Here is a 13468-nt window from a genome sequence, read left to right as displayed (position 1 = left end):
CAGTTTGAGGATAAAACAGTTTATGCTAACAGCTTATTTTCTGGAGTCACAAGGAACTTTGGAAAGATGACATCAAACTTTAAAATCTATGATGAGAGTGTCAGGATTATCCACAGGATTCGGACACAGGAACTCCATTTTTGTTATTTGCTATTAGAGATGCTCCTAATGCATCGACTGGTTTTAGCCCTTTGGAACTTGCTTATTGCCATGAGGTAAGGGGACCACTGAAACTGATTCATGAGAAATTGCTAGGTCAAAATTCAGAAACTGTTCTCCTGGATTACTATCAAATTTCAGGGAAAGATTGAACAGATCATGTGAGTTGGCTAGGGAACATTTAAAGATATCACAGCAAGTGATGAAAATTAAGGCAGATAAGAAGCTAAAACTCGCAGTTTTGTTTCTGGAGAGAAAGCACTAGTTTTGTTACCAGTACTAGGTGATTCATTGAATGCAAGATTTAGTGGGCTTTACAAGATTGAAAAGAAGTTTAATGAAGTAAATTATTTAATAAGTACTCCAGATAGAAGAAAAAAGCAGAGGGTGTGTCATTTAAATATGCTTTAAAAGTACTTTGACAGGGAAGAAGAACAAAAAGAGATATTAGTGATGGTGGATGATGAGAGTGAGGTAGAAATGCAGGACTCTGAAATTGATTTTCCTCTAATCAAATTGAATAATGAGAAGATGCTTGAAAATTTAAATGAAATAATGAGTTATCTTCCAAACAAGTGTCAAAGTGATTTGGAAAAGCTATTGCAGTCACACAAACCTATTTGTGGAAATAAATTGGGAAAGACACATTTAACTATACGTGATGTCTCGGTACAAGTTTTATCTTCAATAAGGCAATATCCTTATCGATTAAGTCTGGTAAAGTTATCACAAGTATAAAAAGAAATTGATTTCATGCTTCAAAATGATATCATTGAGTCTAGTTGCAGTAACTGGAGTTTGCCTATTGTACTGGTGCCAAAACTGGATGGAACACAAAGACTTTGTGTGGACTATCGAAAGGTGAATGCGGTGACAAGAGCAGATTCATATCCTATACCATGGTTGGAAGATTGCATTGAGAAAGTGGGACAATCAAAATTTATCATAAAGATTAACTTGCTAAAATGATATTGGCAGGTACCGTTGTTGAAGAGAGCAAAGGAGATATCAGCTTTTGCAATGCCAAGTGAACTATTTCAGTTTAAAGTCATGCCATTTGGTATGAAGAATACACCTGCGACATTTCAAAGACTGACAAACAAAGCAATTGTGCTGTTTATATTGATGATCTAATAGTTTTCAGTCAGGCGTGGTAGGAGCATTTACAGCATCTGGAATAATTATTTACTCAACTATAAAAAGCTAATTTGGTGATGAACTTGGCTAAAAGTGAATTTGCAAAAGCACAAGTTACATATCTAGGCCATAACATGGGACATGGTAAGGTGGCTTCAAGAGATGCAAAAGTCAAGGCTATCATGGATTTCCCAGTGCCGACAACAAAATGAGAAGTTTTGAGATTTCTGGGCATGAGTGGGTTTTACCAGAGATTTGTATCAAATTTTAGTCGAGTGGTTGCTCTACTGACTGAACTATTAAAAAAGAATATGAAGTTTCAGTGGACACTGGAGTGTCAGAAGTCATTCGATAGTTTGAAAAATGTATTAACTATGACACCAGTTTTGGCAGTACCCAATTATGCCAAGCAATTCAGATTGGCCATTGATGCAAGCAATATAGGCATTGGGGCTGTACTGTTACAAGAAGATGACACTGGAATTGAAAAACCGATAGGGTATTTTTCAGGGAAGCTGAATGTACAACAGAGAAGATATTCAACGATCGAAAAAGACACCCTGGGTTTGGTGTTAGCATTGTAGCATTTTGAAATTTATGTTGCAAACATTCATCAGAAACAATTGTTTATACAGACCATAACCCTTTAAAGTTTCTGGACAAATTTCGAGACAAAAGTGCAAGGCTTTTCAGGTGGACTTTATTACTACAACTATTTAATCTATGGATTATACATGTTGCTGGAAGAGAGAATCTGTTCGCAGATGCGTTATCAAGGGCAGAATTTTACGAGTGGGCGAGTGGGGGCAGGGCCTGTTCGCCGACGCGTCAAATGACGCGCGGTGACGTTGGGCGGAACTCCCGACGTCACTGTGTACTATTTAAATTTTCAGGAAGGCGGGGGCGCAGCAAACTCAGCTGCATGCCCGCCGACCTGTCAATGGCCAATTAAGGCCATTGACAGATCAATTAAAGTAATTAGTGGACCTGCTCGTCCAACCTTAAAGCTGGTGGGCAGGCCAGGAGCCCTGGCGGCAAGTAGAAAAAACATGAAACCTTATCCACTGGCGGGATGAGGTTTCATGTAGGGTTTTAAACATTTTAATGAAGTTTTTTTGGAAATTATGAACATGTCCCAACTCATGTGACATTGTCAAATGAGGGGACATGTAAGTGAATATTTTTTTTTCGATTTTTAATATTTTTGAACGTAGAGGCAATCTCCCTGAGGCAGCACTTATCCTCAGGGAGATGAGCACACTCTTTCGTGCGCATGCGCGGAAGAGCGCACTCTCGATTTTAGGCATTTCCCCCGCCTGCAAAGGGAGAGCGTAGCACTTCCTTGCGGGCTTCACGCTGGGCGGGTCTTAATTGGCCCGCCCATGTAAAATGGTGCCGTGCCTCCGATCGGGGGCGCTGATCGGAAGCGCACCCACACACGCCCCCCCCATCAACTTCCCCCCTGACAGGGGGAAGATTCAGCCCCAAGAGTTTGAAGTTTAAAGGAAAATTGGGCATTTTTAAAACCTGAGTGACCTGGAGTGATTTCTGTTGATACCAAGGACTTGTGTATATATATTATGTTAATTCATGCATCTGGTAATGTAATAGTGTAATAAGTATAAAAGATAATGTGAAGTGGGTTATTAAAAAATGAAGCCATCTTCTTAAATTATGATGTTTCATTTTTCGATAGGAAGGGCGATGTCAGGAAGAGATATTAATGTATATAATGTTATTGATATTTTTTAAAAATTGGAGTTTTAGTCTGTGTTTGTGTGTGTGTTAATTGGATTAAAGCCAGCTAGTCTGGGTGCTTTGATGTTTAGTAGTTTTGAGATGTAAACAGAGGTAGAGGGTACATTTGCATTTTGTTGATTAGACCATTCAAGAGTGGGAGTGAAATATTGCACCTAGCAATGTTTATATTACTAATAAAATTGGTACTATGGAAGGTGTTTAAAGGGCCTGGTGATACAATGTGAATTTACATTCAAAAGGGGAGTGCTGGGTACAACAGTAGGAGTTTTGTGTGTGCAGGTCAGAGGCCCACAAGATCTAAACCTGCAAGCCTACAACTGTCTGCAGGAATCAAATTGAAAGGAGCCTCATTTTGAATTCGTAAGGTGAAAATGCTTTGCCTGGGGTGTGGTTAAGTCTATTGGTTATTGTTGCCTTAGTGGAGTGTACTTTGGGAATTTGTTATAAGTTGTGACAGTAGTAATTTGTAGCCATGTGTATGTGTTTAATTAGTTGTAAATTAATAAATGTCTCATTTAGCTTGATATAAAAAACCTCTCGAGAACTGATGGTCTTATTGCTGAATTTAGAGCTGCAACTCAAAACATACCAATTGAAAATATAGGTTATGACAATTGCTTAAAGTTTCCCTTTGGGACTTTAGATAACTCAGCCTTTACAAACTGCTGCATCATAACACAGTGTCATGTATTTTGTCAAAATACTTTTAAAAAGGGAGTTAATATAGTCAAGCCTTTTTTAAAAAAACTATTGATTCACCTTAATGTCTTCATTAACTTAATTGAGGTTCACTGTCTTAAGATCATCTGTTGCCGACTTGTCTAACTGATTGTCAGTATAACAATGTATAAAGTGATTACCTTCAAGGAATCACATGTTACTTTTAAGATGGCTTCCTTTGGCCCTGTTAATTTATTCAGTAAATCTAAAAAAATCACCATCTAAGCTTACTTCCACTTCAGGTTTTGAACTTTTTTATTAAGAGCTTTGCAAATGCCTTTTTAAAAATATTTATTTTAAATTTTATTTTCCTTTCTGTCTCTTATTCAATATTTGCTTCTTTCTCGTTCAGTAGCCTGGTGTGACATTGAATTCATTCCCTTTAATTCATTCTCTTTCTCAGCATTTCCTGGGTTTATTTTCCAATCCTTAAAAATCGTTGGTTAAGGAGATAACTTAGATTCACTTGGGTTTTACTGTCAACAGCTTTGTGGACAAATATATTTTGGAGCTGGAAGGATATAGGGAAAGTCTTAATTAATGGCAGACTTCATGCCCTGTCACTGAAAATTCTGATCCAAATTTCTGTAGTTGTAATAATAACACTAAGAATATCCTGAGGCCTTAAAACTAATATTTGAGATGCAGTTGCAACTTAATGCATTATTGTAACTTGTGAACATGAGGCAGATTGTAAAATTGTGTCTGTCAATATTTTTGAAGTTTCAATCAAATAGATTGATATTGTTGGAAGTTTGATTTATAGGGAGCAATTGGTGGTTGGGGGTGCATTCACAATGCAGCTATAGAGTTGGTGAATGTGATTCTGTTTTACACTGATGATGCTATTGTTATCGTGTAAATGCAGCTGAAATCTAGAACGTGACCTGACACCAGAATAAGGAAGAGTGAGAACTCCTGGAATAGGCAATCTCGCGCTGCTTTGCTCTGACATTTGCTATAGGCAGGACGGGGGTTAATTTAAACAGCACTAATTTCTCCTCTCAGCACTCATCCATATACAGAAGGGCATTTTGATTTGTTTCACTTTTTATAAGTGATGGTGTGTTTCCCAATCCCTTGGTTTTGGTGCGATCAAATTTTTAATCAGTAACCCCACAGCAAACTTGAGATAGGATGAACTAAAGGGTTAGTTTATTGCATACATTCAAAACATGAAAGGTGGGTCACAGTGTTGCCTCCACATCAGACAGTAAAGAGATGGATAGAGAAAAGAAGGTTTTATAGTATAGAGACCACAGAGAAAATAAATATTGTTTCATGTGGGTTCCAGATCCCTGAATCAAAGCCCAATGAGGCAATACTTCATGGAGGTTGGTGGGTTGAAAACCGATGCTGGATAATTCATTTTTCTGGTGATGCTGACTTCACACGATGAGATATGCATGCAGAGATGAATCAGTCTTGTCGGTGATGGTACATCATTTCCAGCAGAAGCAGTGTAGATGGGGGCCAGGTATTCCACCTGGACAGAACCCCTAGTTTGTGAGGCTATTAGTTAGATGGTAAATGGCAGACTGAGCTATGCAATTCAGCATGGCAATATTACTTGTTCCACAAGCCAGAGGCCCATGTCACATGACTTCCACGTCTCCACCAAGTCTTTGACAAAGGATTTTAATCCATTGTCTAGATTCCAAAGATTGTTAAATGCCTCAGCCATTAGGAATTGAAAGGAAGGTTGTGGGGCCTTTGTGTGAAGAGATGATTCATCTCCTTCTGGCAGCCTGGGTTACTAAATGAAGATAGCCTTTGTATAGCTTTCTTTGAAGTTGGCCTGTACAGCCCACAGGTGATTAGGGGAGAAAAGAGTTTTCCATAGAATTACATAGAATGCACAGCACAGAAATAGGCCATTCAGCCCAACTAGGCTGTGCAGGTATTTATGCTTCACATGAGCCTTTTTCCACCCGACTTCATCTAACTCCATAAGTATAACCTTTCATTCTGTTCTCCATCATGTGTTTAAACTCAACATGCAGTTTTATCCAAGATTTGTTTTTTTTTATATGAGGCTTTTGTAATAATTTGTTCTATAACTTTGCATTACTGGACAACATGGAGAACAAATTGCTTTATTTTATTTTCATTTACCAGATTTGTTTTTTATGAGGCTTTTGTAATAAAGGTATGAGTTTCTATGTTGTTATATGACTTTGCATTACTGGACAACATGGAGAACAAATTGCTTTCTTTTATTTTCAATTGCCAGAAGTAAGAATATTTGTTTAAAGGTGGCATGGTCTGGCATCTTTATTTTTGCCTCTTTATTTTCCAGCCAGTTTTCATCCCTCTCCTCTTCAGGTTTGAAGGCGTTACCACTTGGTATTCTTCCGCACGTGTTGTCTGATTTCTGGAAATTTATTCTACTGAGCTTTGCTGGAAGTGTACGTATGTAGATCGTATACATGCCAACTTGCAAAGCTTGGAAAAGCTAATAAACAGTTTCAAAATAGCTGATAACTCAAAATGAAAGTGCACAACTGAAAAATGATCCTGACTAAAGACCAATAAATAAGTGCACTATTTCAAGACAACTGTATTAATTGCATTTGTATTACCAATAGATTTCAAGGTCTTGATTAGAAATTTGGGATCTTATTCCAGAGTTCAAGATAATCTTCTGTTAAAACCAAAAACTAGTGGTTTCAAGTATGATGTCTGAATATATTTAGTTGAAATTGAAGTGTCATGGGGCATGAACTTGTCATGACTTAAGTTTGCAGTTATTTCCAATTTTGTAGGTGTATTATCGAGGCGGCGAGGTGGGGAGTGGGGGAAAGGAGAAAACACTGAGGTACGCAAGTACAATTTTTATATTTAGTAATTTTCTGGAAATTAACCTGAGGTCTGGACTTTTGTGGAGTTATGGAGACTCCATAGACTTTTACAAATGGTGGGCAGCACCCGAATGCAGCAGTGCTGCCCCCATTTCCACAGATTCCATTTTCTCCAGTGGAGGAAAGGGGGCGTGACATGACTCACATGAAGGGAAACCCATACTCAGCAGGGGCATTTAAAATGCTTGATTCAGATAGACCATATTTTTTCTGTAGCAAGGGGCTTAACCCACGGTGTGGAAGTCCTAGACATAAATGCTCTTGAAGGGCGAATAAGTTGTGTAGAATTGTCATGATGTGCAATTATTTAAATCCCCAGTCCTTTAAATATTAAAAAAATACAGGCGGGCTGTGTCAGTGAGAGTTGAAGAAAACTGTTTTATCAGCGACAATAGCTGTCTTGTAACAAATACCCAACAGCATCATTATGTCATTATGAATGCTTGGTTGCTTTCCAACGAGTTATAATTATCAGGGGGCCATAAGTTCACAATGTGATTGACAACTCATAGGTTATTAAGTATTAGCTGTCTTTGATGTGGGGTTATGAATAAAAGTTTTTTTTTAATAAAGGATTAAATGCCTGAGGAGATTAAAAATTTTTGAATGAGCTTTCATGAATGAAGGTGGTTTTTAAATATAGTGAAGGCTATAATAGATAGTTAGATCTTTATTTCATTTCAATATGGCTCCTAAGGACTGCCCATGGTGGATACTGGGTAAGTTGGCATGGAGGGTGTAAGGGCCAGGGGTGGTGGGTAGGTTGGCATAAGTTAGTATTAAATTGGTATAGCAATTATTGGGGGTCATGGGAGTGAATTGCAGGCATGGGTTGGCATTAAGTTGGCATGAGGGTATGGAAGTGACATGGGGAGTGGGTGAGGGTGGTGTTGGGGTGCGAGAGATGAGGGCTAGAGGTCCTGAAATGTAAGCAAACAACCAGAACAAAATCCCAAGAGAACCAAGGTGGGCCTTTTAACCAACCTGCCTTGACATTACCTTCGATATAATTCTGGGGGTGGTGGGGAGGACTCTATCCCACCCCCCTCCTCATTGGAGGAAAAGTTGGCTGTGACGGGGCACTTTCTACCCAGGCAGGTAGCTGTAAATTTTCCTACTCAAGCTACCTGCCTGGGTAGAGAAAATCCAATGCCGAGCGTTGCAAAATTCATTTCCTGGCGGGGTCTGTGAACAGGTGAAGTTGACACTGAACTTTTTGTACAGGTGTGCTCTTCACTTGCATGCGAGTGTGCTGTACTGTCCAGGAGTCTTTGACACCAAAGAGAGAAAACAAACGTTGTACCAGCTTTTCAACATGGCTGGTTCTGTGATTACCAGTCTGAAATGGGTTATGTGTTGTTCGGACAGTGTCAGCAAGATCTACCCCAATGCATATAGAGCTTGCCCCTAAATGAGCAGTGATTTGTTTGGAGAGAGCAGCAGTTGATTCCATATACAAAGCATTAATGAGTGCGCCAGGTGACCCTGAGGATGATGATTTCCAGTAACTGTGAACAGTGGTGCTGATGGCCTATAGCTCTTAATGTACGTGTATTTCCAGTGCATTTTTACTGCAGCCACAAATCTCCTCTAGCTTTATAGGGCACTGAGCTTGAAGTGCTTGAAAATGGCAATTTTAACGAAAGAGAAAAAATGAGCCTTCGGTGTACCGTTACTTGGTTCCAAGAATGTTTCATTTGAAATCAGCTAAGGGAACTGAAAATTAGGAAAAAAGATCAATAACAGCACAGTTAGTGCTTTTTTAAGTGTGAAAGGTAATCCTTTGCAAATCTGAGAAAAAAAAATTTTCTTCAGTACTTGGCGAATAACAAATCAGAGTTGTCCACACTGTTAGGAAATGCCAAACAGCTGTACATACTACCAATTTCCAGGCCCTTTACACACAAACTGAAAAGCTTGATGAGCTGGCTCAAGGTTAGCCTCAAACCCTGCAATAGACTATGAGGTGACTTGCCAGTGAAAATTAGCTGTGTTTCAGGTCCCAATCTGAACAGCACCAGGTAAAGCTGATGCCCATATCAAATGAGGATGGTTGGAGTTGACATAAATGCTATAAAGTAGAGGATAAGGCTCATGAAGAAAGTGCTGCCTCTTCAAATAAGTGATCAATAGAGCTGTAAATCAGGAAAGAATGTAGAATGATAAAAGGAATTAAATTCACAGGAATAGAGATTAGAAAGAATGGAGCATAGACAAAATGAAGATAAGCAAATGGAGGCAGAGACAAACAAAGATAACAACCTGGAACAATGCAACACAACAAAAGGGGACAGGAATCAAATTAACAAGTAAAAAAATGGGCCTGAACTTTCTCGGAGTGGCAATCGGCGTCAGATTGCCACTCCATTCCCAGTTTCTTACCTGATTTTCTTCCCCTGCCTATCTCGTCCAAACCATCCAAAAGTTCCTTCGCCTCCATCGCATCTGTTCTGATGATGCCACTTTCAAAAACAGTTCCTCTGACATGTCTTCCTTCTTCTTTAACCGAGGTTTTCCACCCACGGTGGTTGACAGGGCCCTTAACCGTGTCCGGCCCATCTCCTGCGCATCTGCCCTCATACCTTCCTCTCCCTCCCAGAAACATGATAGGGTCTCCCTTGTCCTCACTTATCACCCCACCAGCCTCCGCATTCAAAGGATCATCCTCCGCCATTTCCGCCAACTCCAGCATGATGCCACCACCAAACACATCCTCCCTTCACCCCCCCCTACCCCGGCGGCATTCCGCAGGGACCGTTTCCTTCGGGACACCCTGGTCCACGCCTCCACCACCCCCTACACCTCAACCCCCTCCCACAGCACCTTCCCATGCAACCGCAGAAGGTGCAACACCTGCCCCTCTCCCCTCTCCTCACCGTCCAAGGGCCCAAACACTCCTTTCAAGTGAAGCAGCATTTCACTTGCACTTCCCTCAATTTAGTCTACTGCATTCGCTGCTCCCAATGCGGATTCCTCTACATTGGAGAGACCAAACGCAGACTGGGTGACCGCTTTGCAGAACACCTTCGGACTGTCCACAAGCATTACCCAGACCTCCCCGTCACTTGCCATTTCAACACTCAACCCTACTCTCATGCCCACATGTCTGTCCTTGGCCTGCTGCATTGTTCCAGTGAAGCTCAACGCAAATTGGAGGAACAGCACCTCATCTTCCGACTAGGCACTTCACAGCCTTCCGGACTGAATATTGAGTTCAACAATTTTAGATCATGAACTCTCTCCTCCATCCCCACCCCCTTTCCGATTTTCCCCCTTTTTTTTTCCAATAATTTATATAGATTTTTCTTTTCCCACCTATTTCCATTATTTTTAAATGTATTTCCATCCATTGTTTTATCTCTACCTTTTAGCCTATTTCGATCCCTTCCCCCCATCCCACCCCCACTAGGGCTATCTGTACCTTGCTCGTCCTGCTTTCTACCCTTAATTAGCACATTCCTTAGATAATATCACCACCTTCAACACCTCTTTGCCCTTTTGTCTCTGACATCTTGTGGTTATCTCCGCCTATCACTGGCCCTCTATCCAGCTCTACTTGTCCCATCCCCTCTTAAACCAGCTTATATTTCACCTCTCCTATTTTTACTTAGTTCTGTTGAAGGGTTATTCAGACTGGAAACGTTAACTGTGCTCCCCTCCGCAAATGCTGCCAGACCTGCTGAGTTTTCCAGGTATTTTTGTTTTTATCTCGTCCAAACGTTTGACTCAGGCCGGGCTAGATCCAGGCAGTGCAGCACACCCCAGGGTCCAGTGTCGAAGTGCAGGACAGTTAAAGTGAAGGAAGCCATGTCCCCTTTTTTTAATGGTACTACTAATTGCCCTGTAGAGAGTGGGATGGGGATGGGGGAATGTCCTGACAGGTTGGTGGGAAGAGCCTCCTGTGGGGTGATCGGGGTTAGCTGGCAGGTGGGCAACCCCCCCCCCCCCCCCCCCCGCCACCCCCAGCCCCCCCCCGCGCCCCCTGGGGGAAATTGGGGTTAGTTAGGCTGGTGGGAGGTGTCCACTGGAGGGAGTTCCCTCCACTCCCCCTCCCCTCCCATCCTTCTCCTCCCACCCCTCCCCTCCTTCTCCTCCCTCCCCTCCCCCTCCCCTCCCCTCCCTGCCTTCTCCTCACTCCCCTCCCCTACTTCTCCCTCCCCTCCCTTCCTTCTCCTCCCTCCTCCTTCCCCTCCCCTCCTTCCGTTCCCCTCCCCTCCCCTGGCCTCCTCTCCCCAACTTCCATTTCCCTCCACTCCCCTCCCTTTCCCTCCACTCCCTTCCCTACACTCCCCTCCCTTCCCTCCACTCCCCTCCTTCCCCATCCCTCCTTTCGCTCCCCTCCTTCCCCCCTTCACCCTCTCCCTTCCCCACTCCTTCCCTCCCCCTTCACCATTCCTTCCCTCCCCCTCCCTCCCCTCCCCCCTACCCTCCCCTCCCCTCCCCTACTTCCCCTCCCCTCCCCTCCTACCCCTCCGCATCCCTCTCCTCCTTCCCTCCCATCCTTCTCTCCCCTCCTTCCCCTCCCCTCTTTCCCCTCCCCCTCCTCTTCCCTCCTCTCCTTCCCTCCCCTCCCTTCCCCTCTCCTCCTTCCCCTCCCTCCTTCCCCCTCCCACTTCAGCCCTCCCCCTCTCCCTCCTTCCCCTCCCTCCTCCCTCCTTCTCACCTCCCGCTCCTCCTTCCCTCCTCCCCTTCCTTCCCTCCTCTCCCTCCTACCCCTCCTTCCCTCCTCTGCCTCCCTCTCCCTCCTTCCCCTCCCCTCCTTCCGCTCCCCTCCCCTCCTCTGCCCTCCTCTCCCCTACTTCCATTTCCCTCCCCCTCCCCTCCATTTCTCTCCCCTCCCTTTCCCTCCCCTCCCTTCCCCTCCACTCCCCTCCTTCCCCTCCCCTCCTTTCGCCCCCCTCCTTCCCTCTTCACCCCTCCCCCTTCCCACTCCTTCCCTCCCCCTTCCCCCCTCCTTCCCTCCCCCTTCCCTCTCCTCCTTCCCCTCTCCTCCTTCCCCTCTCCCTTCACCCCTCCCCTCCCTCTTCCCCTTCCTCCCTCCCTCCTTCTCACCTCCCGCTCCTCCTTCCCTCCTCCCTTCCTCCCCCTTCCTTCCCTCCTCCCCTCCTCTCCCTCCTTCCCCCTCCTCCACCCCTCCTCCCTCTCCCTCCTTCCCTCCTCCGCCTCCCTCTCCCTCCTTCCCTCTTCCCTCCCTCCTTCCCTCCTCCACTTCCCCCCCTTACCCCTCCCTCCTCGCCCTCGCACCTCCCTTCCTCACCCACCACCCTCCCACTCATCCTCCCTTTCCACCTCCTTCTGACTCTCCACCTCCTCTCCCTCTCAACCCTCACCCTCTCCCTCCCTCTCCCTCCCCTCCCCCTCCCTCTAACAGCCTCCCTGTCCCTCCATCACCCTCCCTCCTCCCTTTCCCATCCCTCCTCCCGCTCCCACTCCCTATTCCTCCTTCTCCCTCCCCCTCCTCTTCCCTCCTCCCTCCTCCTTTCTCCCTCACCCTCCCTCTCCTCTTCCACCTCCTCCACCGCTCCCTCCTCCCCCTCCTCCTCCCTCTTCCTCTTCCCCTCCCTCTTCCCTACTTCCTCCTCCCTCTCCCTACCTTGTCCCCTACCTCCTCCCCAACACCTCCCTGACCCTCCAACCTCCCCACACTCCTTTCCCTCCACCAGTCCTTTCCCTCCCCCTACTCCTTTCCTTCCCCCAACCCCTTTCCCCCTCTCTGTCCCTCTTCCTTCTCCCTCCTCCCCTATCTCCTCCTCCCCGTTCCTCTCCTTCCCCTTCCTCTCACTCGCCCCTCCCTCTCCCTCTCCCCTTCCCCATCACCCTCCCCTTCTCCCTCCCTCTGCCCCTCCCTTTCCCTCTCGCACACTCCCTCCCTCTCCACACCCCTCCCACTCCCTCCTCTCCACCTCACTCTCCCTCCACCCCCTCCCCTCCCCTTCCACGTTCCTCCCCTCCCCACTCACCCTCCTCTCCCCCACCCTCCTCCCCCTCCGTCTACCCCTCCATCCCCCACTCTCCTCCTGCTCCCCTTCCCCCCTCCTGCTCCCTCTCTCTGCTCCTGCTCTCCCTCTTCCTCTCTCCCTCCTCCGCCTCTCTCCTCCCCCTCCCTCCTTCCTCCCCCACCCCTCTCCTCCCCATCTCCCTCCTCTCCTCTCCCTCTCTCCCTCATCCCCTCTCCCTCCCCTTCCTACCCCTCTCCCTCCTTACCCCTCTCCCTCCCTTTCCACCCTCCACCTCACTCCTCCATCCTTCCTCCTCCCTCTCCCTCCTCCCTCTCTCCTCCTGCTTCCACTTCCCCTCTTCCCCCTCCCGTGCTGTACTCCTGCTCCCTCTCCCTCCTCCTGCTCCCCTTCCCCTCTTCTCCCTATCCCCCTCCCCATCCCCTTCCCCCTCCCTTCCTGTTCTCCTGCTTCCTCTCCCTCCTCCCCCTCCCTCACCCTCCTCCTGCTCCCTCTCCCTCCTCCACAGCCCTGATCTCCAGCCACTGCAGTGATTTTAATATTGAGCATGAGATGTAAAGCACAAGATGTTAGTGATGTACTTGGATCATCACAAATTCCCTAATTACAGCACAAAACTCACTAGATCATTCATCGCAACCAGTGGCATAGAGAAGTCTCATGCTGTTTGATTTGAAATTCAAATTGTGTTCTCAGAATACAGGTCTTTAATATGGTTTAATAGTTGTATCAGTGTCAAGCCAATTAGATTCCATTTATTTACTAATCTGTCTTGTAGTGTTAAGGAAGTGAGAATTCAGGGTATTATGAAGAGTTATTTACTTATCCTCTTTGGGACGGTCTCTGACTATAAAGTTATCATGTGATTGGAAA

At 45.4% G+C, this 13468-nt stretch overlaps 1 protein-coding gene across 1 annotated transcript in view; it reads left to right on the top strand.

The window, feature by feature from the left end:
• The window catches only part of c4h8orf34 (chromosome 4 C8orf34 homolog), a 633137-nt gene that overhangs the window by 131980 nt on the left and 487689 nt on the right, over nt 1-13468 (top strand). The window lies entirely within an intron of this gene.

Source organism: Cetorhinus maximus, chromosome 4 (genome assembly GCF_964194155.1).
Source record: "Cetorhinus maximus chromosome 4, sCetMax3.hap1.1, whole genome shotgun sequence".
Taxonomy (NCBI): Eukaryota; Metazoa; Chordata; class Chondrichthyes; order Lamniformes; family Cetorhinidae; genus Cetorhinus; species Cetorhinus maximus.
This window is presented reverse-complemented; position numbering and strand designations above follow the sequence as displayed.